This window comes from Balaenoptera acutorostrata, chromosome 1 (genome assembly GCF_949987535.1).
Source record: "Balaenoptera acutorostrata chromosome 1, mBalAcu1.1, whole genome shotgun sequence".
NCBI lineage: Eukaryota > Metazoa > Chordata > Mammalia > Artiodactyla > Balaenopteridae > Balaenoptera > Balaenoptera acutorostrata.
In genome coordinates, this window is record NC_080064.1 from 149,925,435 (window position 1) to 149,948,970 (window position 23,536).

At 40.7% G+C, this 23,536-nt stretch overlaps 1 protein-coding gene across 3 annotated transcripts in view; it reads left to right on the top strand.

The window, feature by feature from the left end:
• The window catches only part of PTPN14 (protein tyrosine phosphatase non-receptor type 14), a 175,800-nt gene that overhangs the window by 49,010 nt on the left and 103,254 nt on the right, over positions 1 to 23,536 (top strand). The window contains exon 1 of one of the 3 annotated variants that reach the window (XM_057546080.1): positions 11,789 to 11,805. The exons of the other annotated variants lie outside the window; for them this stretch is intronic. The gene's annotated coding sequence lies outside the window, so the exon portion shown is untranslated. Of the gene's footprint in view, positions 1 to 11,788; positions 11,806 to 23,536 lie in introns of those variants that run through there. 3 annotated transcript variants of the gene reach the window in all.

A 23,536-nucleotide genomic window follows, 5' to 3' on the forward strand; every position in this document is an offset into this window, starting at 1 on the left:
AGACAACATGAAATGTAAAGAAAATTTTAAAAAACAAATTAGAAACTACATTGGGCTTTTGTCACACAGAGATGTGTGGTAGTAGCTCCCTGTCCTGTGAGTATGTACACATCCTAGTTCTTTGAAATGTTTGCACCATGTTCCATACAAAATTTCAGTTGTATCAAGTTTTCCCTATTATAAATAATGCTAAGGCAAATGGCCTTTTACATAAATACACGTAGAATCTTGTAGGATAGATGCTTAGAAGTAGAATTACTGGGTTAAAGGTCATGCACACTTTTTAAGTTTTTACAGGTTTCCCTTAAAAAGGTCTTACCTGTGTCTGTTCCCATAAGAAGCACCGTATCCTCATCGGCACTGGAAATGATCAATCTCTAATTTTTTTTCAACTTGAGAGTTAAAAAAAATGGCCCCTTATGTGTGTTTAATTTACATTTCCCTGATAATTAGTGAGTTTGAATGTCTTCATATGCTCTTTAGCCCTGTGTCTTTCAGTTATAAAGTGTCCATTTTTCTAGTTTCTTATAGATTAATAGGATTTCTTTGATATTGACTTTTTGTCTGTTGTATATGGTACAAGTATTTTCTCCCAAGTGGTTGTCTTCTAACCTGCTTTATGTTGTCTTTAGCCATGCAGGAGTTTTAGATTATGTAATAAAATCTGATATGGTTTCTGAGGTCAGGATCTTATTTAGGAAAGACCCATACCTTCACATTTGTAATGTATTTTCTTCTGGCAGTTTTATAACTTTTTTTTTAAACATTTAGATTGAGCTAGATTGATTGAATTCTAGTATTCTTTTTTCCCTGTTGTTTAACCATGAAAATTGGTATATCCTTGTGCAGAATTTTTATGATTTACCAAAGCAATTATGTATAGTAAAAAACCAAGTTAAAACTGAATGATGGAAATTTACATGTTCCAGATAAATTCTTCTTGAGGGTCTTCCAATCTTTCTCTAGCTCCCATTTAGTTTGTCTTTTCAAGTTGTGTTTTCTGGTCACTTTAGGGGTCCCAGGACTTGGGGCTAGGTGTCAGAGGGGGGGAGCGTCATAGAGGATATATGGGTGTCAGCAAGTCAGTTCTGCTTTCATCTGTAATGTTTTATTTGAAAATAAAGGTGTTGCTTAAAAAAAGAAACAGAAAACCTCTGATTTTGCTAACCTGTTTGAAGTTGGGGGAACGGGGCAGGTAATAGGAACCCGTTTTCCCCTGGCTGGGGTCTGGGTGGGTTTCCAGTACTTGGTGTTGGTCCTGCATTTGGTCTGTGTGCTCTGGAGCTAGAATTCTGTGCCTTGAGGACCTGGGCTGAGCTCCCCAGGCGGGGCTGGGCTAAGCCTCACTCTGTTTCCAGCCCTATCCTGTTACACTTATAAAGTAAAGTATGTTCCGTTGCTTGACCTTCTGCTCTAGAACATTTTGCGCACTATTCCACATTTCCTCTCGAATACCTTTCTCATCTGTACACTGGGATATAGTTAAGCAGAAGCAATAAATACTTCAGAGCATAAATATTTTTGTTAGGAACTGAAGTGCATTTCTAAATCTGTGAGCACAAAAGTGACATGGAAAATTACTGAGTACATTCTAAGCTCAGGACCATGAATGCCAGGAGAGTTTTATTTTTATGTTTAGAAAAGAAACACGAAGTGTTGTTTGTCTGTGGGTGTGAAAAATATATTAGAATAGCATTCGCTAACTATGTCGTGAAGCTTTCTTCCTGCCCTACCTTAATCTGATAACTTGTTTAAATATGTTTTCTCCTGGAGTAGATTGATGGCAAATCTACTTCAGGTTGATGGCAAATCTTTCTTATTCGGACTCCTTTGAGTTATTGCAGACTTTTTGACTGTTTAATTCTTATTTCTCACCTTAACGTTATTTAATTATTTTTCAGACATTATCAAATAAATTTTAGTTCTCAGAGTCACCTTTCAAATCTTTTTATTTCTTGAGTGCTAATTTTTTAACCACCTTTCCTCCAGTTGTAATAGCCCTCATTAGGGTTTATTTGTGGTCCAAATACTCGAACTGCTTTACGTGTATAGTCTCATTTAATCCTTCCAGTAACCCTGTGAAGTGTAGTTACTGTTACTTTCATCTTACAGATGAGGAAACCGAGGTCCAGAGAAGTTAAAATGGTTTGCCCAAGATTTTACAGTTAGTTAAAATTCAAACTTAGTGTTCAAGTTCAGGACTTTCTTACTTCAAAGCCCAAGCTCTTGAGTCTTTAGATCTTTTTCACCTTGATGAGTAACTGGATGTGTCCATTCTTTTACGGGATGAGGCTAAGGAGAGAGAGAACAGCTCACCACCACTGCTGGTCCCAGCTCTCAGACTCTTGCTGGTTGATCTAAAGCGGGTTAAGTCATCTTCAAGACCTGTTTAGTTTCATGAGTCGGACAAGAGGAATTCCAGGTCTTGCAGGCATCTCTTTCCCTTAAGTTTACTTGTGGTGAAGATGACACGTGGTCCTCGTTGCTAATTATACTTCATTCCTTCCTTGCCTTGAATCTTGTCAAGGAACAGAATCACCTGCCCTCACTGCCTCTCTTTTATCCAGTAGTGTAGTGTAGTGGCTCTTGGCCTTAGAAATGTCAGGAGAGGCCATTCTTCCTTTACACAAGTATTTTGTCAGCTTTCCTTCTCTCTGCCTCGCTGCTGTTCAGGTAAGAGCTTCCTCTATATAACCAGTTTCCTAGCGTCTTCTCTTTCCACTCCTTTAGAAAAAAGAGCAGCTCTACCTTCTTAAAGTTAGATGATGGAACCCAACGGAACATACTGTTTGTTGGTTAACTCAGCAGGTAAAGAGAAGTATATCCAGGGCTGGCTCCTATTTTGACCAGAAAACATTAAAGCATAAGTTTATATGGCAGGAATCCCCAACCTCTGTAACCTTGGGGGTGCCAGACCATGCAGTAGGCTGCCAAGACCACTGATGTAATATAGGAAGAGAGAAGAAGAAAAGAGAGGAAAAGGAAGGCACTGAAGATGGGAGAGAGGACACTGGTGGAGTGTCCCAGCAATTTTATTTGGTTATCTTCACGCAAGTTGAGTGCCACTACTTTAGAAGTTGTTCTTACTTTCTTTGACACATGCCTATAAGAATATGTTCTGTAAAAGCCGCTCCCAATATAATCATTCTGCCGATATTTCAGATTTGAGCAGCTTTTCATGATATATATATGTGACCTTGTATGTGTTGCTCTTGTACATAAAATAGGTCTAACACATGGGCCAGCATATCAACTTTTAGCATCTTCACTGATCTCACTGTGCCTCTGAGTAGATTAAAATTGTGTATAAAAGGCAAATTTCTTCCTTAATGTTCTGGTTTTTTAGACTAAGATCTACTGTAGTAAATAAGCCTTCTGTTGGAGGGGGGCGGTGTGTATAAGAGCAATGAAGCATGGAAGGAAAAAGGTGCAAGTTTGCTCTGGCTACTACGTAGATGAGTACCACACCTCATCTGGTCTCTTTCCAAAACCAACTTTCCGTGTTCTGAAGTTTTCATTGTAAGCCTAGGAGGGGATGCAGTGGTGCTTTATCAAGGCCGGTAAATAAAAGTTGGAATACTTCAGCAGCATTGGCCGTCTGCAGCCACTGTAGAGCTCTTACATCGCAGTTTTATCCATGAACTAATATAACATTACAGTGTCAAGAGAACATATATAATGAGGCTTGATCTTAGAATTTTTCCAGGCCATTCCTAGTCCTACATAATTATTGTAATGAAGTCTATGGAGTTTTAAAACCTATTAAAGAAAATGTAATTTGAAAAGCAAATTTTTCCTATGGCACTGCATATGGGGTTAGACCATATTAAGCAAATTACATTTCTTGAAGTCGCATAAATATAACTATGAATTCTGACATCTTTCATGGTATTGTCACTTATATGTGCACAATGGGAAATGCTCTGTGGTCTAATTTATAGCCAAGGATGTTTTGACCAATATGGTATGAGATGACTAAGCTTTTAAACTTGAACTAGTGATCAGCATGATACAATTACTAATAGTACTCTGTCAAAGGTAATTGTTAGTGTAGCAACTGCTTTATTCTGAGCTAGGTCATCAGTTCCTAGGGAAATGCTTGTCTTGGGAGAAAAGGCTAAATTCAAGGTTATGTGTGAAACATTTTTTCCCCTCAAAGCTTTATTGAAAAACCTAAGTAATTTTTAAATGTTTAGCTCTGGAAGGGATCCGGCTTGCTTGTGGAAGTGATCTCTCCCACCCTGTAACCATGTTATAGGGGGAGTAACTCTGTATCTGCTCAGAGCCTTGAGATTGGAGGGAAGAGAGGAACTAGGTACCAAGGGCGAAGTCCTTTACTACTGGAGAGTTGGTTTTTGACCTGTACTTTACTACTACTAATAGCTGACATTTACTGAGCACATACTATATGCCACTTACTGAGCTATGCTTCTAAATCTTAATCCTCAGAACAGCCTTTTGAGCTATATGCTACTCTTAGCCTTTGTTTTATAAAGGAGATTGAAGCTTATAAAAGTTAAGGTGGGGGAAAAGAAAAAAAACAGAAGAAAAGTTAAGTTGGTCAAGTTGGTAAGAAATCAAGTTAGGACTTGAACTTGGGTATCTCTGGCTCCAAAGAATGTTCTGGAATAAACCCTTAGCTTCAGTTCTCTCTCCTCAATCATTTGTTCAACCAACCAGCACAGTTGATTTGATGCCTGCTTTGCATAAGCGCTCCACAAGGCTCTGGAGCTCCAAAATTGAGTATGAAATGACCCATGACCTTGAGCAGCTCAGGACTGAATGGCACGTTCTCTGAGAGAGAGGGCCCATGCCCACGGGCTGGGGAAATCCAGAGAAGAGACATCAAACCTTAGAGAGGGGCAGTCTAGAAAGTTTCCTAGAAAGGTGACACCAAATGAGTTCTGAAAGACAAAAAGGAGTCAACTGGGTGAGTACTGGAAAGTAGGACCTCTCAGAGGCAATAGCACTTAAAAACTTGGGGATTAGAAAAGGCATGCTGGGTTCCTGCCCCTTGCAGGTGGTTGGTGCATGTGGGGAAAGGGCAGCTAAGGGAGGGCGTGGTACCCTGGGTAAACATCTTGGGCTTGGCTCTGCCACTTTCTCGCTTTGTGTCCTTGAGCAAAGTCTCTACCTCTTCAATCCTCAGTTTTCTCATCTGTAAACTGGGGATTAAATAATAGACCTATCCCGTAGGGCTCTCATGAGCATTAGATGACAATGAGCTGAGACTACTTAGCACAATGCTCGATACATAGTCAATGCTCAGTCCATTGAAGCTGCAATTATTAATCACTATCATTATTATCACCATCCTCTTCCTCCTCCTCAGTATTCAGGAAGGCACAGACCAGATATCTTAAAGGGCCTTCTTCATATCACCTTATTTAGTCTTTGGGAGCAGCCTTTAGCCACACCATAGACCAGGGAAAATTCAGATGTCTTTGAATGCCATAGTGGGAGGGGAGGGTGAATTTCGTAATTTGAGAAGTGGCAACAAGCTTGTTTTGATGAAGTACATTCCACCATAGCAGAGAGGTCAAGAGCCTGCTCTGATGTCAGAGCTTGCAGTGGGGAAATTTGTAAGGAGAAAAAGGCAATAATATTACTCTGTGTCAGTTTTGCAAAAATCTTCTTGAACAAAGCTCTCAAACCTCTTTCCAGAGAATGCCCTTTGCCCTCTCTGATTCTTAACAATCCATCCTCACTAGATTATGAGCTTCCTGCGGGCAAGAACCAGACTGTACTCATCTTGGTATCTGCAGTGTCTGCAGGGTGGCTCAGTGGAAATGAGCTGGATAAGTGAAAGTTAATGGTATTCCTTAGTGTTCTGGTATTTGACGTTTAAAGAAGGGCAGATATCCTTGAGAAAAAAGATGAGACTTAACGCCAGTGCATTATTTGGTGATTTTTACGTGCTCAGCTATGATACTGCCCTGCTTGGATGCTTTAGTGATTTCAATCTTTTGAGTGCCTGTACAGACAGTTGTTTTAGAGATTAAGGTGTTTTATGGTAGGTGGGCTTCCTGAGGACAGCACAGCCGTATCTGTTTTAAATAGTTTTATCTGTACTGTCTAGCATGGTGCCTGGCACATTGTAGGTCCTTGATAAATATTTGCAATAATGAATTTCTTTTAAAAATGTGGGTTAGGCCATTGTCCTAAAATATAACCTTAATTTAATAGAGACAACAAATTTGACTCTTATTTACTTCTCTTGGCTCGTAAGTGGGAAGATGGCCTGTGGTCAGTACAAGATTCATGTTTGGATAGAAATGTTCTTCTGTTTCAAAGGTTGGCTTAAATGCTGAATGGTGTACACAGAGCCTTCACTTTCTCCCCCGTGTCACCAGTACCATCCTCTCGTAAAGGTGAGGTCTTTGGGCTGAATGGGTTCAGTGCTTAGGGTGTGGACTTTTGGTCCCAGCTCTGCTTTGTATCCGTTTGCCCTCGTTACTCTGCCTGGACTATTGGAGGGGGTGTCATGGCAGAGTGGGAAAGCCATCCTGCAGTGCTTTAATCTTGCCCCCCCTCAGATGCAGCTGATTATGTGGCCTGAAGATCATACCCACAGCATCCTCTGCCTCTTCTTCCCAGGCACGTCAGAGAGAGGCCTTCCCCCGAAGCCGGCTTCTCTTTAAGTCACTGTTTAGCATGTTACGTCGCAACACAATGCTTTCCTACCTTTTTCCCATGTTATTTGCAAAGGGTAGGTTGATTTAAGGTTTTTCCCTGTTGCTTTCATAATTGGATTTCACAGTCCTTGATTCACCTTCCTTAATTCTAGTCTATTTTTTGAGACCTCTCAGTAACTTTCCTGCTTGGTCCTTCCTTCAATTTCCTTTCCTTTCTCTAGTCATATGTGAACTACCCACGAATCGGTGACTTTAGGATATGCCTGGGCAAATAAGGCATAATTTACTTGAATTTGTTTATTTCATTTTATTAATTTATTTCTTTTTTAAAGTTTATAGCAGAAAGTAACACAACACTGTAAGCCAACTATAGTACAATAAAAATTAATTTTAAAAACTCCCCTTTATGTTTATAGGTAAAAGATTGCAGTGAAAATGATACACTAGGTCTAAACATTTTCAAAAAAAACTTTCTAGCTTTTTCAATATTTGTACTGCAAAAATGTCTGGTTCTACTTTTGTGCTCTTAGTTTTCTTTAATTAGGTACCTTTTTTTTCTCCTATATGTTTTTATAGATATTTTCTCTTTTTTCTGGCAACTCAAATTATTTAATAAATGTGTCTACATAGATATCATTTTCAGTATATTTTATTTTTTACTGAAGTATAGTTGATTTACAATGCTGTGTTAGTTTCAGGTGAACAGTAAAGTGATTCAGTTATACATATGTGTGTGTGTGTGTTTGTGTATATGTGTGTGTATATATATATATATTCTTTTTCAGTTTTTTTTTTAAAATAAATTTATTTATTTATTTATTTTGGCCACGTTGGGTCATTGTTGCTGCACGCGGGCTTTCTCTGGTTGTGGCGAGCGGGGGCTACTCTTCGTTGCGGTGCGCGGGCTTCTCGTTGCGGTGGCTTCTCTTGTTGCAGAGCACGGGCTCTAGGCGCACGGGCTTCAGTAGTTGCAGCACGTGGGCTCAGTAGTTGTGGCTCGCGGGCTCTAGAGCGCAGGCTCAGTAGTTGTGGCGCACGGGCTTAGTTGCTCCGCGGCATGTGGCATCTTCCCGGACCAGGGCTCGAACCCGTGTCCCCTGCATTGGCAGGTGGATTCTTAACCACTGCGCCACCAGGGAAGCCCCCTTTTTCAGATTCGTTTCCCTTATGGGTTATTACAAAATATCAAGTATAGCTCCCCGTGCTATACAGCAGGTCCTTGTTGGTTGAATTTGTTTTAATATTGGCATTAGCTTGAGAGGAGTGGGTGCAGTGCAATTTGTGTTCACTTCTGCATTTACCCATGAGAATATAAAAGCATATAGTTTTTTTCTGGTATTGTTAAAAACTTTAAAAAAATATCAGCTTTATTGGGGTATAACTGACATATAAAACTGTAAGATATTTAAAGTGACTATCGTGGTGATTTGATGTACATATATATTGTGAAAGGACGTCCCCCATCTAGTTAACTGACACATCCTCACCTCACATATTTATCTGGTATTTATTATTCTGTTGGTAGAGTGAAAAGACGCTTTGGAGAGTTTGACCAAAGTGCACAAATTAACATGAATAAGTAGAAGGTTGGTGCCTCTGGGTGACAGTGGGTCAGCTTTTCCAGATTTCCTGAGAAGTGCCAAAGCTAAAACTTGGGATATGCCAGTTTGTCATGTAAACGTCTAAGAACTTTCCCACATTTTGGTTTATTTTTTCAGTCAGTCCTACGGTATCAAGATTAGCCTCTGTTCATTAGTGGGAGGAATGTCAGGATCCAGGGAGTTTGTTTTTGTTTTTGAAACAGAGGAGGAACAATACTGGTAAATGCCAGGCATGTGTCTAGAGCAAACGCCAGGCCCACATGGAGTAAAGACCTGGCTTCTAGCCCTTCACTCCCTCTAATCTCGGTTCTTTCTTTTTCTCCTGACCCTGGGTCATCTAGCAACTTTGTTCCTCTTGTCCTAACCCTAGGAATTCAAAGAGTGCATTTCGCTAATGTGGTAACTAATTGTATTCAACACTGTCAGTAGGTCATGAGCTCTGAGTTATATATATTTCCACTGGTAGAGATTGATTTCCCTGTATTCCTCCAGACTCTAGAAGAGTCATAATAGAGGCCCATACTGTAAGATATTATGGAATATGGAAACCACAGGGCCAAATGGAGACTGTGTGAATTCCACTGCTAGCTAGTGTGTTGTCTTAGGTAAGTTACTTAAACTTTGTAAGCTTCAGTTTACTTATCTGTATAAGATGGTATGATGCCTAGTACAAGGTTGGTGATGTGAGTACTAGAAATAATATATGCACAGAGTTTAGTGTGGAGGAAATGCTCCATAAATGGTAACTATAATGTCTGGTAAAATTAGGAGTTTGGCTTTTGGCCCTGAATGCTTAGTGACCAGAACTCACTGACCTTCACTCATTGGACCCATAAAGGTGCCAACATCTGTACATGTCTGTGCTCTAGGAATCACCACTTACATATAAAGCCGGGATGTCTTTAGCCCTCACGGTCATCCGTCTTCATGGATTTAGACTCAGTACAAAAGCCATCGGTGGGGCTTCCCTGGTGGCACAGTGGTTGAGAATCTGCCTGCCAATGCAGGGGACATGGGTTCGAGCCCTGGTCTGGGAAGATCCCACATGCCACGGAGCAACTGGGCCCGTGAGCCACAGTTACTGAGCCTGCGCGTCTGGAGCCTGTGCTCCCCAACAAGAGAGGCCGCGACAGTGAGAGGCCCGCGCACCGCGATGAAGAGTGGTCCCCACTTGCCACAACTAGAGAAAGCCCTCGCACAGAAACGAAGACCCAACACAGTCATAAATAAATAAATAAATAAAAGACCGTGAATTTCAAAAAAAAAAAAAGCCATCTGTATCTGCATTTAGATTAGCCTCTAGTATTTGAGTGGTGGACATTGGGAGTGGGAGGTCTCGGTCAGCTGTATTTCAGATTTCTCTTCAGGTCCACTTCTTCCAGCTCAGTGTTCATGGGCCCTTCTTAATTCATCTAGTCTCTTCCAATGGGGCCCTGTTCCTGGCAGTTACCACAGACTTCCTGAAACTCAGCGGAATGCTCCTCTTCTCGCTGAAGGAATTCCAAAGGCTGACTTCAGGGCGTTCAAGGGGACCTTTCCATCCTAGAGAAACACCCCTCTTTTCTCAGTCTGGGAGACTTCATGGTGCCTTTTGTGTTGTGGCAGCCTCCTGACTCCCGGGAGAGACAGGAGGCCAACTAATAAGTGCTCAGTAGTATAAAAAATAAAAAACACAGTAAGTGTTCAATAATGTTAGCTAGGATGCTGGTGGTGGTGGCAGTGAGAGGTAGGGACTTGAGCTCACTTATACTGAGTCTTCCTTGCCACCATCCTTCCAGAATGATTAGCAGCATGAATACTCTGGCTAGACTCAGTCCAGTGCTTTCTATTCAGTATAAATATGTAAGTAATGTTTGCAGCTAAGCCAAGTGTGGTGTTGAGATTGCATTTTCTTTTTTTGAACGCATTTTTGTTTTTCCTTGAGTTGGTAAATGCTTCACCTTTTCCTTTGCTTGGTTTTCTTCAAACATCTAAGTCCTCCCACACACCTCTGATGGCTTTATGAAACTCCTCTTACACAACTTTCCACATGATCCAATCTTGTCGGATAATTTCACACCCCTCTCCCTTCCTTCTTCCCTCCTGGAGACCTCCCTCTTGGAGCCCTCCGACTTCCTGTTCCAGCTGGACTGGGAGGAGTAACACTTCCTTAGAAAGACATTCAAACAATTCCCCTACTTCCAGATCTTCCTTACTCACAACCTACACACTCGCAAAGCACAACAAAACACCTGTTACCTTGTGCCTCCCAGAGGTAGGCTAACAGAGGACCAATTTAACCTGCTCTCCTAGGTTTTTTCCTTCTGGATTTGCATTTTTTGTTGCGGGGGTTTCTGAAATCCCCTACTTTCATCAAACATGGAGCTTTTAGCATTTGAGTCTTGTTCTCCTCCTCGGTTTGAAGTGATTTTTCAGTTGGGAAGTGATTTTTCAATTAAACTCAGCGATCTCCTAGCTTCTAGCTCTAAATTTCTAATTATTGACTGGATTAAAGTAACCAGACAGAGCAAGGAATTAAACCTACATATTCCAGACCTGTTTTATACTTTCTTTTTCATTTGTCCTATTCTTCTTTATGTGATACAAATGAGAACGGGACTAGGTTGGTTGGTTGGTTTGTTTTTTGGTTTCTTCCTCTAGTGAGAGATATTTTCCTTCAAGTGAAGATATGGGAAAACCCCGCTTGTGTGCACTGGGTTTTCTGTTGAAAATGAGATAGGTTGTAAAGATAACTTGTCTTATTTCACTTCTGCAACTAGAAGAAAATAAGAATTTAGAGTTAATAGGGAACTACAGAGATAATTAAAGGGCGATGAACCTAAACAGAGAAGGGAAGAAAGGAAAGATGATTTAAGTTGGAGAATCTGAGGCAGTGCATGTCATACTAAGTATTAAATGTTTGAAGGTGTGATGTACAGATGATGGTTCCCAGTTGCCCTTTTCAAGGTGAAAGACTTTAAGAGGAAATGGATAAAATTAGAATTAGAGATTTAAGTATATTTTACAAAGGAGAAATTTCAACACAGTGAAGATTATTACTGGAATGTGTTACTGAAATATGGTCACCCTGGGTAATTTTTCTTTGATGTGTTTAGCCACCATCTAAAAGTTCTAACCTTGTATAGAAGTGACTAAGTGTCATCACATTTTTCCAAGTCAGTTCACTCTCTCTTCAGGGTGTCCAGGAGCAGGCAGTAGAATGGAATCTTCATTCTTCACTTCTTGCCTGTTTTAGCTGCTGTATTACCATTTATCATTCTGACTTAACTGCTCTTGAGAACGAATGACTATGGTTCCAGGGTGTGGGTAAATGGAACAGTTTCAAAATCTCGTACGTGATAGTAAGATCCATAGAGTATTCTAATTTTTATTCTTGTCCTGTGCTGAATGTGTTTGGACCTTCCATTTCTTCTGTCTTAACTATTGCGTTTATGTGAAATAAAATGAGCTTGGACAGAACGTTTAGCCAAAATCCTCTGCATACTTGAAGGTCTTCTTGAGCCACGAACCTTTGTCATTTCCCTTTCTACCTTTTGTAGGTTATCCTGAAGCCTAGAAGTCTCCAGAAGGTTGGTGTGCATGTTCGTCTACTCCTTCTTTCCGTCTTGCCCTTGCTCTGTCTGGGCTAATCTCCTCCCAGCTGTGCAGTGTATCTGCTGCTCTTGGTTTTATCCTTACCTGGCATTTCCTACGACTCGGTAGGCAGAGAGGGTGTCTTTACTTGTTCTTTGGGATTTCCCACAATCAGTAGTCTGTGCTGAGTGAATAATAGTTTTTGAGGAAATGATATATAAATATAAGGACGTACAGTCATTTGATGTTCAGGCCAAGTAATTTCCATAGTTACCACTTGATGGAGGGCAACATGTTCTATTTCTCAAAAGCTATCCTTAGAACTGCTGCTTCTGAAGTCGTGGTATGTGACACAGCACTGTAGCTCCGGAGAGAAGGGATCCCATTTATTGCAGGTTGGATATTGGGAGGCGTTCTGTTGCCCAGACCTCCTGTCACATGGGGGCATTGGGGCTTTGATGTATCCCTTGTGGGTTAATAGTTTCCTTTACTGAAGCTTTTCTGCCTTTTGGGGAGTCGTGCTGAAGACAACTCTGTAAGAGAAAAAAGCTTTAACCTGATCTTGGTTCTTTTGACTCCACGTTTGATTCCTTTCTGTTTACCTTCTGCAGTTTTTAAGGAAAGTATTTAAGAAAACACAGTATTTCAGTCATTTTACAGGTAAAGAATTGGAAGTCTTAGCAATTTGTCATGGCTTGTGCATTTTACAGTCCTTTGGGATTCGATTTAGGAGTACGCAATGAGACTTCTAAAAACATATAGCTTCTGACTCGATAACACTCCTTCTTAAGAATCTAACCTAAAGAAAGGATCAGAGGTCTAGGCAAATCTTTTTGAACAATGACAAAAAATCAGAACCAACCTAACATTTCAGCAATGGAGAATGATTACATAAATGTTGATCTATCCCATAGAATATTATGTAACAGTTTAAACTTGTTTTTGAAAAATTTTTAGTAATATGGGAAAATAATAAGTAGGAATCAGAAAAAAGAAAAATCTCAGTGTTGTACAATCCCAACTATGTAAACAAATTTAAAATACACTTAATTAAAAGAATGGGATAAAATATACAAAAGTTTTAAATTGATTTCTGGATGGTGACATTATGGGTGACTTTTATTTTTTCCTTTTAGTTTTATATGATTTCCAATTTTCTTGTAGTGAATTTATAATCAGAAAGTATTAAAGATTATTAAACGTTTTAAAGTAGAAAAAGAATGACATTTTGAACTCTAATAATTCAAAAGAATGAAAACTCGTGCAAGTTCCAAGATTTAAGTGGTTTTAATCAGTTCTAATTTTGAGAAGGAATGCTTGATCCCAAGCAATTTTTTTTTTTTCCTTTTGCTTTTAGTCAAGGGATGATTATATATGGTGCTGAAAGCCATGTGGTTAATGAGACAGTGTTCTAAATATCGATATTTATGCAGAGGACATATATAGCAAATGTGCATCTTACAGTATAATCTAATGATGAAAGACTGGGCTTTGGAGGGGGTCTCTGCCACCTGATAGTTTTGGGACTGGTTATGTAGTCTACAGGTTATGTAGTCTCAGTTTTCTTATCTGTAAATAGGGATTTTGAGGATTAAATGATATGAGGCCTGCAAAAGTCTTTAGCCCAATTTTGGCCCATAGTAATCACTCAGATAATACTATAGCTGAAATGATACATGATAGCTGATATAATACTACTCCTGAAGGAGGACTTCTTCCAAATTGCCTTCATATAGAATTTGGAGAGGCAGAGGCTAAGTGGTTTAAAATACCTTTTTTTGGTCTTATAAGATATTAATACTCCAAAGACTGTAAAGACAAAGTAGATGTTCTGCTACCCCTTTCATCCTTCTGAGGATGGATGGAAATGTTCTACGCCTTTCTCCAAGCTTATATAAGCATAAACATGTGCAAGATGACTGGCTTTGCTTTGTTTTTCCCTTACGTATTACTCTGCAACTTTTCCAACAAGCCAATAGTTACAGAATTTTTCATGGCTGTTGCTCTGAGTTCATAGGTTCAGATGTTACTAATTTTTTAATAACTGTATAATACCCCAAATGATGTGGCAATTGCAGAATTTATTTGGATGTAACTCTACTATGGGTTGTTCTTAGTCCCCACCCTCTACTAGATGATGTTTACTGCAGCATCCTTATATGTAATCCTTAAGATTCATTGCTTTTACTTCCAATTAGTTTCCCCAAAGTGGCATTACTGAGTCAGAGTATGTGTTAATTATAGTGCAGAAGGATTTGGGGTTACAAAAGTTGTGTAAAGCATTGTTGGTTCCTGCCCTCTTACAATCTAGTTGAAGAACAGATATGCATTTATTTTCCCAGGAATTTCTTTTTTCTTTTTTTTTTTTTTTTGGCTTATGTACAAAGATTTCAGTAAATGGTGTTTACTTCTAGGGAAATTTAAAATCCTTAACATTTTGAAACATAAGTATAAATCAAGAGAGCAAAGGGGGGCCTTGTGAATGAGGTTTACTCTGTTTAGTCTTTGCTGCATTTATTAGACATGAATTTGTTAGAAAGTGTACATGTGTAAGCTTTTCAGTTTTTAAGAGCTAAACGTCCCACTTGAGAACTGAAGCACTTGACATTTGCCCTCCTGGTCCTTACCAGGCTCACATCCCACAGGGCACAGACGTCCTCCATGCAAGGGGAGAGACAAGACGGACAGCGTCTTGTCTCCTGAGGTCCAGACTTGCTCCGCGAGATGCAGGCAGCTGAGCAGATCTTCAGGTTTGAGGTCACTGATGGTAACAGGAATCGTAGGATGAGAACAAATTGTTTTTACAACAGTGAAGTTACTCTGCTAGAGGTAGACAAGTGCCTTTTCTTTGTACTGTTACTGAGAGCTGCTTAGTACAACATAAGTTTTACCAAGTACCCACTTAAGGCGTGTGTATGTGTCTACCTACCAGGTAGGGGACAAAGAGAAGAGAGGACAGTTAGGATGGGTTTGCCGTGCATGTGTGTACGTAGTCCTCTTACGTGAAGGGATGTACGTGTCGCATGACCATCTATTTAGAAGCTTTGTTTTCTCCCATTAGTAATTAACATTTGGTTACATCAGTTGGGATTATGCAACTCTTGAACAGCTGACACTAGTTCATACCTGTTTTCATTCTTTCTCCCCCCTCCCCACCCCGATTCAGCATCTTGGCTCTGGAGAAGTGATTGCATTATAACACTTTAGAACCCACTTGGTTGTATTCTTGACTCACTGGAGTGGTCACATATCTGAAACCCACTAGGCACCCTGTCACGGTTCCCAATCAGCGGGACCTGTAGTTGCTTTTCATTCATGGTCTGTCTCCTTACGATGAATAGCCTTAACTTTAAACATTCTATAACTATTGGCTTGCTGGAAAGCAGATTTTTTTCTTTTCTGGGACTTAGCAGGTACTTTGGGTTTCCTTGGGCTTCTGCAATATTTAGTGAAATAGCAACAATAATAAGGGCAGTGAGAGTAAACATACATAGTGCCGACCACATGCCAGGTGCTGGACCAGCACCCTATATAGTAGTAACTCCTATAAGTCCTCCAACAGCTCTGTGTGTTGCAGGGGGACTCTTATCACCCCCATGTTATGAATGCAGAAAGTGAGGCAGCTGAGCCATGGTGATAGAGCTTATAAATGGCTTGTGCGTGGAAATTACTCCACATCGGGGAGAGGCTCACTGGTGGGGCTGGGGAAACCCAGGAACAAGGCAATGCACCCAGGGAAGCCGGGCACTGGATGCGCAGAGCCAGGGGGAGAGAACTGGCAGAGATGCTTTGGCCGCTGCTCATGTTTGGAGAGGAAGTGACACAGATGAGTCCTCCCATCCGAAAGCCCTGGACTTGTGAGGGAAGTCGAGGGAACTCAGGGCAGGAAGGAAGCGGAGGAAAGGGAGGTGTGGAAACTTGGCCGAGGGACGTCACTTGTAGCAGCCTCTCACGAAGAGCCCCTCTCTTCGTGGGCTTTGTGCCTTCAGGGCGCAAATCCCAGAGGAGGGTGAAGCAAGTTGAAGGTGTGTTTACCTTCAGCCAGTTTCTTTTGTTTTGACAAGTGAGTCCTTTGACCCGGCTGGAAAACCTCTCCGGGCTGCTCTTGCGATTGTTTCTGAAATTGGTTTTTGAAGAGGTTGTGTGTGACCTGCTAGGATTACCCACAGTGGGCGGCACAGACCACAGACCAGGACTGTAGCAGGAAAGCCGTCTAGGTAAGAGGCATTGGGGGTGGCGGTGGTGTGACCTGAACGGGACCCTGATTCTTCCGCCGTGCCCTCTGGATATGGCATCCTAGGGCGGAAAATGGGTCACCCGCCTTAGGATCCATCGACACCGTAGCTGAGTCAAGTCCACTGTGGGTGAGCAGAGACAGACTGCAGATGGCATGTCGCAGTCTTCCTTATAGAATGTGGTGGCTTGCTTTTGTCATTGTTATTTTTATATCACCAGGTCATGGTTTCCAACCCACTTTCCGGATATTATTAGAATGGTTCATTGAATAAGAATGTGGTGGCTCAGATAGTGTCATTAGTACCTAGCAAGTTCGTGGGCAAGTTCTTAACCTCTCCAGCCTCGATGCCCTAGTCTGTGAAATGGGGTATTACGAACAGCCATCTCATAGGGCTTTTGGAGATAAAGCTCAGCAGGGTACCCCGGCATCATATATCTCCTTTAAACTTGGAGGTGCCCCTCGTTGCCTTCATGGGGTTCTGACACATGCAGGAGTCTCCTATTCTGGTTCCTGGCTGTGATTAGCTCTGACATTCCAGGACACACATCACCTTGGGTGTAGACACTGACAGAAGAAAGAACTGGAATTGAGAGTTGCAGATTCAACGGTCTCCCAAAGAAGGGTGGAGTCTCTTAGGACAAAGCATTCCTGGCATGAATAAACAGAGAAAGCTCATTTGAGGAGTAAGCCCGAGTCAGGTATTTTGATACAGTTGATTATGCAAGTTGGACAGAGAAGAATCCCTTCTCTTAGGTCTGATTGATTGTTCTCTGTATTTTATCCAACTTGTCACTTTACCTACAAAAAGAACTTTTCCTGTCATCTTCTAAAAATGAAATGAAAAACTCCTACTGTCAATTTGATCTAGTTAAATACAAGTTTTATTTTGGAAGGGCAAGAGGGGCTTAGGGTAGAGGGAAAAATCTGACCCCTTTTTTCAGTAAAACACCTCTGCAAAGTGGGCACTGTTATCTGTTATACCAGGTTACTTTACAAAGTACCATTTAAGAAATACTTCTTTATTAAAAAAACAAACAAAAAACCCCCAACCAAACAACAAAAAAAACCTGCCAGCTTTTTAATACGGGAAATTTCAAGCACACACAAAACTGTAGAGAGTGGTATGAGCCCTGACATACCTGGCTCCCACCCTCAACAGCTGTCAACTCACGGCCCGTACTGCTTCATCTGTAACCAAACCCCCTCCACCACTGCGTGCACAGTTCCCCCACCCCGTTCCTTTTAAGCAAATCCTGACGACGTATTATTTTATTTTATATTCAAGATGTACTTTCAATGCCTTAAAGGTTTCAGTAATGTGAAAAATGGAAAATTTCACATTTTAAGGTCCTTCCTGTGGGAAGATCATGTCTCTCTAGAAACCTCAGAAAGCAGGGGGTGGGGAAATGATTTTTTGAAACATTTACCTGGGGGGCTTTTTCAACTCCTTGTTTTCCCAGAGTTGCCTTCTTCAGCCCTCCTCCCCTCCCTCCATTCCCCTCCTCTCTCCCTTTTCTCCTCCCTCCCCTCCTCTCTCCCCCTCCCTTCCCTCTCCCCCAGTTAAAAATGGCAGTTCTTGGAACCAGTTCTTGAAACTGGTTTGCTTCTGAGTGTTAGAGCGGGAATAAAAGATAGGGAACCACTTGCTTAGGGAAAAAAGTGATTCCAGGTAATGGAAGCTTTACCTCTCAAGAACCATTTTTTTTCTTGTTATTCTTAACCACCATGAATGGGACTGTTTAAAAATATATTCATTTTCTGCCGTCTTAACCGGAGTCCGCTGGATGTTATTTAATCGTTCCCATTTACTACAGGGTGTTTTCCATACAGCTTTCCATTCTGTGGAGGGCTTATTTTTACAGTTTACCTGTCATCTCTCTCATTGCCACTTTTGTGCCCTGTCAAGGTGCTTTTCCTTTTCTAAAATCTGCTAAGGGCTAAGAAGCAAGGTATGTAAAGTTACAGTGAATGAACTATGAGGGTGTTTTTTGTTTCCCCAAGCAAAAGTGTATGTTGCTGGACTTAAGGGCTTTGTGATATATGAATGCTCAAAGGCTGTTTTGGCTCCATTTCCTGATTTTTGGTGATATTCTACATAGATGTTGCTGTGTAGCTACCGAGGTATCCCTGTGATGGGGTTCTATAGCAGGAATCTCTCACCTTAAATACAGCTTAAGAAAGGCTTGAAAGGTCAACCACATGGTTAGTGCGTGGGAATGTTGGAAAATGTGTTTTGGGACACATTTTTCTCCATCTCACCGTTGAACGTTTGAGAGTGAGTTAGTAGGAGAGAAATGAAGGGATTTTAAAAGGTGACCATTCTGTTTTTGTTGTTGTAGTTATTTAGCAACCAAAAGTTAGAGATTTGTGTTTTAGACCTTGCACAAAACTTTTACTTGGCTAAAAATAATTTGATATATGGGTATATATCAAATTTATAGTAGAAACTAATAGTCTGATTTTTCACTGGATAAAATGAACTTCCTGTCTGGTATTCTCTAAAGGGGGAATCAGAGAAGACATTTTCATCCCCTCTCACCCTATCCTTTCTTAAAACTCTCCTTAGGAAAATGACATAGTATTTTTCAAAACCAAGCTGTGCCTTATGCAGGTTTATACACAGGATAAGCTAGTTACATCAATTTTTCCTTTCTCACACCCAGACCAGGGTTACATAGTTCTGTGAGGTGAGCTTGGGAGTTGTAATAATATGGAATACTGGAGAAATTCCAGAGACTGTTGGTAAATAAAGAATGCAGCTGAACAGCAGTTAGCTTCTGCTAGTGATTTCAGCACGTACATTTAGGAGAAAAAAAAAAAAAGGCAAGTATATGTAATATAGCATGGGAAATCAAGAGAAAGTGTGATGACCATCTTGAAGATTTGGGTTTTAATTTCTGTCTTTCATTTTTCTAAAGACTGTACAGGTAAATCAATAAAGAAGGTTAAGCTGTATTTGGTTGACGTTATGAAAGATCTCTCTACTTTTAACCCAGCTTATTTAAAGATTTATTAAATCAGCCAAACAATTTTTTCTGTATTATGAGAGAGCTGTCTTTGCTTTGTGTTTTCAACTTACAGGGTTTTCGTTGATATGTTTAGGAAAAAGAAGAGTACAAGGTACTGGAAATTCACAGCTGATAGTCAAAGATGGATATATACATATTAGAGGTTTGGGGAATCTGATGGGCTAGTCAGGAGAGGGTTTTAGAAGTGACTTTGAAGCTTTCTGTATGTTCTCTCTCACTGTTACCTATTCCATAAAAGGCCTTTAAGTGTGGTGTTTACCCAGCAAATATCCCAACAAATTGCTTTCGGCCGTCATGGGCACACTAGAATACTATCCAATCGGTAGTTCCATTGTAGTTTTCGCACAGAACTTCCAGGGGATATGGCATCTCTCTAGTCTTCGAGACCACCCCCAGGACAAGACACATTAAGGGCTGGAGAAGGGAAACTTGGGTGGTGGGAATGTTCTTTTCAAAATCTGGGTAAAATTTTTTCCCCAAAAAGCACCAGTGAGCTGAATAACTTCTCATCCCATTTCTCCACAGTTTTAAGCCTCTCTTAAGCGCCCCCAAGGCAGTCCTATCTGAGGCTTCAGATTCCTCAAGTTTCACTGGGGTCACCTGGAGGTCCCTGTCCTACCTTGGTTTCAAAATCTCAGCTATTTTTTAGGATTCATTCTTTCTTTCATTGTAACAACAAATATTCATTTAGCTTTCTGCCATGTACAAAGCTCCACTTTAGGGTCACAGGAGACCACAGAGCTGAATCTGACAGAGAATCTGACACAGATCTTTCCCTTCAGGATTCTAATTGGGAACCAAGACACCTATGGGCAATTCTTCAGTGTGAGAGAGACTGGGATACGCTAGCAGCTGTAGAGACACAGCCTAGTGGATTATAGGACCAAAGGCAGTTTATTTATTTATTTATTTTTAATTAATGTATTTATTTGGCTGCACTGGGTCTTAGTTGCGGCATGTGGGATCTTTAGTTGCGGCATGCGGGCTCTTAGTTCCCTGACCAGGGACTGAACCCAGGCCCCCTGCATTGGGAGCGTGGAATCTTAGCCACTGGACCGCCAGGGAAGTTCCGCAAAGGCAGTTTAGAATCAATCTTCTACCAAAAAAAACCCCAAAAAACCCAAAAAGCCAGTTGCTGACACCAGACACTATACACATGTTATTGACTGAAATAAGGGATTAAGGAGAAGACCACAGTCTTCTAACCTACTGAGAATGGGCTCGTAATGGGACATTTCGTTGAATGACCAGTTCCTTTCTGCTCCAGATGTCAGTTGGGGGAATGACAAGGTAGCATTTCTAGAAGAGTCCATGGTTCATTTTACACTTGGTCAAGTTTCCCCGTGGAATTGTCATTGCTTCATGTTAAACTTTATATTCTTTGTTTTGCCTTTTTTCTTTTTAAAAGACTTTGTCCACAGTAGGTGGCAAGGTACTCAAGTCCTTTTCACACCTGCTCTGCTATTCTTTGAGCAAACCTAGCTCGCTGTGAGGGGCATAGGAAGGGAACATGCCCATACTTACTGAGCGCACCCCGGAAACATTTTCTCATTGACTCCTCACAAACTTGGGGTAGGGGTTCTCTTTACAGGTGAGTAGACTGAGGATTAGTAGCTGGGCACTCACTCCAGGCCCCTCTGGGTGAATCCAGTTCTCACACCAAGGTTTGTGAATGTTCTGTTCCCTGAGATTAAACTTTGACTCTTAGAGAGAACCGCTCAGCTCAATTGCAGTTCTCCCTCCTCTCGTCACGTGAGTGTCTTTTTACCCATAAATATATCCACTGGCATCTCCTAAAGCCGTTCTCCTACGTAACCACAATTCCACTATTAAAAACAGAAGAAAATTAACCATCATATGTTCGTATCCTCTCATTTCTACTCTCTATTTCAGATTTCCCTAATGGTCTCATGTGTTTGATAACTATTTTTTTTCCAACCTGGGTTTGCTTAAGGCTCACACATTGCATTTTGCTTTTATAACTCTGGAATTTCTCTTACTCTAGACCAACCTGCCTCCAATCCCTTCTGTTCAGCTCTTGTTTCAGGACACTGAGTTTTAGAGGGACCAGACCAGTTTTCTTTATAACCTTTTTGTTGACACTTTACCTGGCAAGTGTCTTGCAAATTGAAGATTTTAAAAGTTCTTTAAACCGAAAATAGGTATTTTCTAGGAGATGTGTTGCCAGATTGTCAGATGTTGCACCTGATATATATCATTTTCTGTAGCTAATATATTTTATTTTATTTTATTTATTTATTTATTTTTTAAAGTTATACAATTTTTATTTATTTATTTATTTATTTATGGCTGTGTTGGGTCTTCGTTTCTGTGCAAGGGCTTTCTCTAGTTGCGGCAAGTGGGGGCCACTCTTCATCGCGGTGCGCGGGCCTTTCATTATTGCGGCCTCTCTTATTGCGGAGCACAGGCTCCAGACGCGCAGGCTCAGTAATTGTGGCTCACGGGCCTAGTTGCTCCGCGGCATGTGGGATCTTCCCAGACCAGGGCTCGAACCCGTGTCCCCTGCATTGGCAGGCAGATTCTCAACCACTGCGCCACCAGGGAAGCCCCTGTAGCTAATATATTTTAAAAGATTCTTTATTTACAAAAATAAGGCAGTTGTAAAATGTTAGAACAATTCAGAAATACAGTTGGCCCTTCGTATCCACAGGTTCTGCATCTGCGGATTCAACCAACCTTGGACTGAAAATATTTTTTAAAACAAAATTCCAGAAAGTACCAAAAAGCAAAACTTGAATTTGCCAAGCTGGCCAACTATTTACATAGCATTTACATTGTATTAGGTATTATAAGTAACCTAGAGATGAATTAAAGTATACGAGATAGGTTCTTTGCAAACACTATGCCATTTTATATAAGAGACTTGAGCATCCTCGAATTTTGGTATTTGCTGGGATCCTGGAACCAATCCCCTGCGGATACAGAGGGATGACTATATATGAAATATAAAATAAGAGTTCCGTTTGATACCATCACCATGTAGCCCTGAGATAACAGTCATTTTGGTGAACTTATATTTTTTTCCCATTTGTTTATTTATTATAAAAACTGATCATCTGTACACATTGTTGTGCGGTTTACTTTTTAATCTCACTAACTGCTTTGTGGATTGTGTCCTGTCAAATGTGTAGCTGAGATTGTGTTTAGTAGTGCCTGGGATAAAAGTGCACCAAGCCAGCCACATTCCTTCCTAGGTGTTCAAGGCGAGACACACCCAAATGTAAAGTGCCCGGCCCAGGATGAGAAATGTGACTTGTGCCCACAGAGCAAATATTTTTCTCTCTTTGAGGCTCTCTGGCTAATATAGGAGTTGAATCTTGGTGTCTTCTGCCCTGTGTTTTAGCAAGTTGATGGAATGTGGGAGTAGTAAAATCTTAAGGACTCTGTATTTCAATTCTGATACTCTTTTTTTTTTTTTTTTTTTTTTTCTTTTCTGGGTGGGTCCCTCCATATTTTTTTCTGCAGATACCAGGAGATCATCAGGTTGGCCTACCTTGCAGGTAAACATGATTCTCTGCCAACATAAAGTGATTTAGAAATGTTAATCTATTTTACCAAGCCCAAGTCTCTAGCATATGTATTTTAAGCCATCATAAAACACGAACCTGTCACGCTAAGGAATGTGCCGAGGGCAGGCATCAAAGACTGGCTGAGAGAGTCTCAGGAGTGTGCTTTACTGTGTTGTAGGGTTGTGTCCTGACAACCTCTGTGAGGCCTGGGGTACTGACAAGGAGTGATTTCTAAATATTGAAGCCATTTTACTTATTAATGCAAGAATTCCTACAAGTAATTATTCCTGTTTGTCTATCCAAGTGTCAGGGGGCTCAGAGGTAATTCTGTGGATAAAGGGCATAAAGGCTGCCTGACTTAGGGAATCAAATTAACAGAACAATCATATGAGCAAGAGATAGTCCTTTGCGCTTCATGGAGAACAGAAAGTTGAACAGAGAGGCTGTGTGGACATTTCTGGCTTCTTTGGAAGATAAGTTTAACGAGCCTCCCAGTGAGAGACTTGCTGGCACAGGGCGGAATGGTAAAGCCGCTTCTACTGTTGTTGTTTTGTTCTCGTGTTGTCCATGGCAATAATGTCATCGCTACCATTTGGTGGGACGTCCGGGTGTCAGTAAATCTCGTTATTAGTAAGTTAAATTATCTGTAATTTGGTGATGGGCTTTTGCATCAAGAATTCTGTAAAGGAACAAAATGATGGTAGGGTGGTTCCCCACATCTGTCTAAATATCTGGTGAAAAAAGGATAGAGTTGTGATTTTTAAGTGCATTAAAAAAATTCATGTATTAATTTTTTTTGAAAAAAGAAAGTTGCTGAGTAGTTAGTCATTAATTACTAATTTATAATTATAAATGCATATTCACTCCATTTTCTATCATCCAGTAATAAAGTAAATAAGAAGATAAAGTAAATAAGAAAATAAGTATAAAT